This window comes from Mustela nigripes, chromosome 12 (genome assembly GCF_022355385.1).
Source record: "Mustela nigripes isolate SB6536 chromosome 12, MUSNIG.SB6536, whole genome shotgun sequence".
Lineage (NCBI taxonomy): Eukaryota > Metazoa > Chordata > Mammalia > Carnivora > Mustelidae > Mustela > Mustela nigripes.
In genome coordinates, this window is record NC_081568.1 from 157,871,189 (window position 1) to 157,877,102 (window position 5,914).

The 5,914-nt window shown below is 34.0% G+C and overlaps 1 pseudogene; it reads left to right on the top strand.

Moving 5' to 3' along the window:
- LOC132027694 (olfactory receptor 5F1-like) overlaps positions 1-5,914 on the top strand; it is a 107,806-nt pseudogene that overhangs the window by 98,353 nt on the left and 3,539 nt on the right.

Here is a 5,914-nt window from a genome sequence, read left to right on the forward strand (position 1 = left end):
TGTCCCTCAGCGGAACAGACTTTTAAAAGTCCTGATTTTGTGCGTGGTTGCTCCGCCGCTTGCCGGGAGCCGGCCCCTCCCCCCGGGGTCTATCTTCCCATCGCTTTGGATTCACTTCTCCGCTGGCCCTACCTTTCAGAAAGTGGTTGTTTTTCTGTTTCCAGAATTGCTGTTCTTCTCTTCAATCTGCCGATGGATTTTCAGGTGTTTGCAATCTTTAGATAAGCTATCTAGCTGATCTCCGGCTAGCTGAAGCAGTCTCAGCTTGCTACTTCTCCGCCATCTTGACTCCTCCCAAAAGCTTTTTACTCCTTAAGAGACATTATTAAGAAAATGGAAAAGCAAATAGAAATATACACATATGCATATCCAACATATACATTTTATATGGAACTGCAACAATGTAATAATATGAGAAAAATAATTCATTTACAAATCTACACACAACATAACACTTAACTTGAATTTCATTAAAGTGGTCAGTGAACATATGAAAAAATGCTATTATTAGTTATGAGAAAATTTCAAACCCTACACACCCATTAGTACAGACAAAATAACCTAGGTGCAACACTGAGAGGTGGTGAAGGTGTGCAGTAGAGCTCTCATCACTACTGTTGTGTTTGTTAAATGTAATCACTTTGAAAAATTTGTGGTAATTTCTTATTAAGTTAAAGAGTCACTCATCGTATAACATAGCAATTGTACTCCTCGCTATTTATTCAAATAAATATAAACACATCTGTTCCAAGGATTTGCACATGACAGTTCAAAGCAGTTTTATTCTTTTTTAATAGTTTTATTCTTATTAAACCAAAATAAGAATGAACATAAATAAAAATTAAATACATACATCCAAATATGCATACATATATATCTACCACAAGTAAATGGATGATTAAATTTTGGTATATTTTTCAAAGGAATATAACTCAGCATTGAATAGGAATAAATTTACAAAACACAAAGAAGTATTGGGGCACCTGGTTGGCTTGGTCAGTTGATTGTCCAACTCTTGTCTTCAACTCAGGTCATGATCTGAATAGGTTGGGAGATCCAGCTCTGAGTCAGACCCTATACTCAGAACAGAGTCTGCTTGAAGAATCTCTCCTTTTCTCCCTTCCTCCCATTTACCCCCCCATCTCTCTCTCTCAATTAAATAAATAAATCTTTTAAAAGACCTAAAAAAGAAAAACATACACCAACATGAGTTCAATATATAATTTATGAAGATAGATGAAATAAGCCCAACACCAGATGTATATGCTTCATAACTGCATATATGAAAATAAGGAAAAATCAAAGCTAAGTCACAGTGACAAAAATGAGAGCAGTGATTTCTTTACTCTAAAGGGAGAAATTAATTGAGTGCATGAGGCTTGAGAAAGCTTTCTGGGTGGAAAAGAAGGCTATATTCTTAATTGTGGTTGCAGTTACACATATGTATACATTTGTCATAATATATTGAACTCTACCCTTATGATATGTGTATTTTCTCATATTTCAGTTATAGCATCAAAAGATGATTTAAAAATTATCTCATATTCCTTTTGGGGGAATTATTCTCAGTGAGAGCAAGACTTGGTGCTTTATTTGACATCCTTAGATAATTAGCATTGTTCATGTCCATATCAGTACATGCTATCAACAATCCATGTCACTGCAGACAAACCGGCTCTGCATATTTTCAAGTATCTTTTGGTTATTTACACTTATGCATTGATAACCACTCCTTTACAATTTCATTCTTAAATAAATAAATAAATGCTTGATTTACTTGGCATTTATGCCTAAGATGTGAGCTTTTATTTTATATATGGGATAACAAATGTTCACTAAACAACATAGTGAACAAAATATATTTTTATTTGAATAGTTTCAACAAGCTCAAACTCTTACTGTAAATTTCTTTAGTATGACACGTGTCGATATCATCCAGATTCATTTTCTTTAATTTTTAGATTATCATATTCTTATCTTCAGATATGAAAGTTTATCAGATTTTCATATCCTCTGCACATATTCATTATGATTCTCTACTCAAAGCCTTTGATAAATGGTTTTTCCTTTGAATCTACATAGTGGGTAACATAGTTTTTTACACACTTGGATAATGTTTTCTTAGTTATTCTTATAAAATGAAGCAAAACCAGTGTTTTGTTTTGTCTTACTTGTTTTGTACTCTTTTATTTTAAAATAAGATTTTTTATGCTGATCTATTATGTCCTTGATATCTAGGGCATAGTCTTTTCTGGTCATGTCTATTGTGGCTGAAATATTGAAGTATACAATTCTATACTCACAAGTGAATGGTGAATACCCTGGGCAGTAGCAGCTAATGAATCAACTTATGAAGCTATCCTTCAGTTTCTTTAAAGACCTTTCCAATATTTCTCATAGTTGTTTTGTTCTTACTTTAGACCCAGGAGATGAGCACTCTGACCTTCTCTGAAAGAGAGTCCTCAGGGAATCTACATGGATTCCCCAAGGTAAAGGCAAATTTCTAAACCTCAGTGCTAATAAAATTTTAGTACTTCTCACAAGGGTGTTTTCCAGCCATGTTTTTTTTCTGAATCTTGTCAACTGGGTATAGGAAAATTGAGGAAAATATGCACACACACACACACAGGGATTTGGTGTTTATTTATAGAATAGATGGTATAAAATATCAAATAAAATAACAGAAAGTAGATTACTTAGCTTGTTTCCTTTATAGGCAAATTACATATAGAGTGTTCAAATACATAGCTTTCTGAAAAGAAACATTTAAAGAGCATGTAATTAATAAAAGCCCTCTCCTGGAAAATAACAAAACAGAATAAGGTCTGTTAGTATACCTGGGGAATATAGTCTTCAATGTTTTATATTTGCTTAGAGGGTATCAAGATACTTAATATTGCTTTTATAATTTTGGATATTTATGTCATCTGGGGGAATATTCTTTCTCAGACTTTTACTTGGCATGCAGGGTAGGCAGCGTTTAGAAATTTAAAAAAATAGGTAAATTTTAATAATATAAATTAAATTTTAAATTTTAATGAATTTTACAACATATAATTTTTAAAATATATAAATACTGTAAATATATAAGTATATATAAATGTATAGATATATAGAACATGAAATAAGTATATAAAATAATAAATTTTAAATATATATGTTTTCTTCATATTTAAATACTATATTATTTTTATAAAAGTGTTAAATTATTTCAATTTTTTTTCCATCCAGTTTTGCCCTATGGTAATATATAGTTGTGTAATGCTTTTTTTTTCTTTTTAGAGATTAAAAAAATATATACATTTGAGGGTTTCCTGGGTTGCTCAGTGGGTTGAAGCCTCTGTCTTCAGCTCAGGCCATGGTCTCAGGGTCCTGGGATCAAGCCCCATGTCAGGCTCTCTTCTCCTTGGGGAGCCTGTCCTCCCCCTCTTTGCGTGCCTCTCTGTCTGCTTGTGATCTCTATCTGTCAAATAAATAAGTAAGTTTTCTTTAAAAAATATTTATTTGAGAGAGTGTGTGCACAAGATTAGAAGAGAGAGGCAGAGAGAGATGGAGAAGCAGACTACCCACTGAACAGGGAGCCCAACATAGGGCTTGATCCCAGGACCCCAAGGCTGTGGTCTAAGCCAAAAGCAAATGCCCAAATAACTGAGTCACACAGGCATCCCATGTGTAACCCTGTTATTAAAAATAGACAGAATTAAATAACCATGATATCTATTAGAAAGAGAAAAGAAAATTCATCTTTGGAATGATTCTTTTGTCATAGCTGTAATAATAATCTTTCCAAATACCTGCTTTTCTTATGTTAATACTAGGAGAAAAATGCCCATGCAATAGTTCTTTTATAATAACAGTAAAAGATATTTTGTTTTCTTAGTCTCATATGTGTTACATAAATGTTACATTTTTTCTTATGAAAATAAAGAAATCTCCCGGGGCGCCTGGGTGGCTCAGTGGATTAAGCCGCTGCCTTCGGCTCAGGTCATGATCTCAGGGTCCTGGGATCGAGCCCCGCATCGGGCTCTTTGCTCAGCGGGAACCTGCTTCTCTCTCTCTCTCTCTGCCTGACTCTCCGCCTACTTGTGATCTCTCTCTCTGTCAAATAAATAAATAAATAAAATCTTTAAAAAAAAAAAAAAAAAAAGAAAATAAAGAAATCAAACTCAGGAAAAATATTTTTAAAAAATCAGTCCCAGTTATTTCCTTCAATTGTTTTCTTAAATTATAAATTCTAAACCAATTGTTTTGGAGAACCACTTAACATATTTATAATTATAAATACGGTATTGAACATTTAAAGTTGGTAGATGATTTTCTCTTATATTAAGTGCTCTGTCACATTAGTGATGCTATGGAAACAAACTTCATCATGAAGGATGAATGGACTTATGAGTTTAAAGTTATTTTCTTCACTCTTGCCTACTAATGTAGGAAAATCAGTGAATCTAAACAACAACAACAACAACAACAAAAACCCAAAAAGCCAAAGTCAAGAATGTTAACTGAATACTTATGACAAAAGTATCTCCATATAATGTTGAATCTTCCTGTCCATTTTCTAGACATAAGATTTACTCATGTCCCGATCTCCAACCAAACCATAACTGATTGTGTATAATATGCATAATAAAGTTAATATTTCAGTCAAAAATTTGTCTTGATAAGACAACAGGTATGCTTAGGAACTCCATTATAAGAGCCCATTCTTATCTCCTATACTCTGATCTGCATGTTGTTGATCTTTCTTCACAATATTCTAATGGACAATACTCAGTGATGGAACAATGCCATGTTCTGCCAATAGCCACTTTTAAATATTAGCTTGAATTATGGCCCTTTAAAACACACTACCTGAGAAGAATCTGCCCCACCCCTTAAAGTGATATAGCTGTGAGAAAACAATTTCCCAACTTAGTTTCTTTCCTTGAGAAGTGGATTATTACATGATTTATTTTGGAGATTTGATTGATTTTGTAAATCAAGTGAGCTAATCCATGGAAAATGTTTATAAAGATACAAACTATGTTATTGCCAGCCATTAACGTTTATTATTATTAGGAGTCTATTATCATGAAATAAGTGAATACAAAATTATTCCATTCTTGTTCATCTGCCATATTCTGGGCTTTGTTGTTTATTCCAGATCAGAGATGATGAGACATTGAAGTAACAAACCAACAACAGTGACACAGTTCATTTTTCTTGGGTTTTCTGGTGTTTTCTGTCTGAGGCTCACATTGTTTGTGATATTTTTCACTGTGTATCTGCTCTCCCTCATGGGAAAAACTCTCATAATTTTCATTGTACTCATTGACATCACACTTGAAACACCCATGTATATTTTCTTAGGAAATTTGTCATTCCTGGAGATATGATATATCACAACTACAGTGCCAAAATTGCTGGCAACCTGCCTTTCACAGATTGCCACCATCTCTGTTTCTGGTTGTTTAACCCAGCACTTCTTCTTCTTCTCCGTGGGAGCTACAGAGTGCATCCTGCTGGCTGTGATGGCCTATGACCGGTACCTGGCCATCTGCAGCCCTTTAAGGTATTCACTTATCATAAGCCTTCCATCAGATGTACCTGTAGTTTTCAGCTGGATCTTGGATTGGCGGCTTCATTGCCCCTCTCCCACCAAACATACTCATTTCCCATCTAAACTTTTGTGGTCCCCAGAAAATCAACCATTTCTTTTGCGACTCAGACCCCATTTTTTTTTTTTTTTACTTTTAAGATTCCACTGAAAACATATCTTTTTTTGTCTTTTATTTTTATTAATTTTTTTATTTTTTTATAAACATGTATTTTTATCCCCAGGGGTACAGGTCTGTGAATCACCAGGTTTACACACTGCACAGCACTCACCAAAGCACATACCCTCCCCAATGTCCATAACCCCACCCCCCTA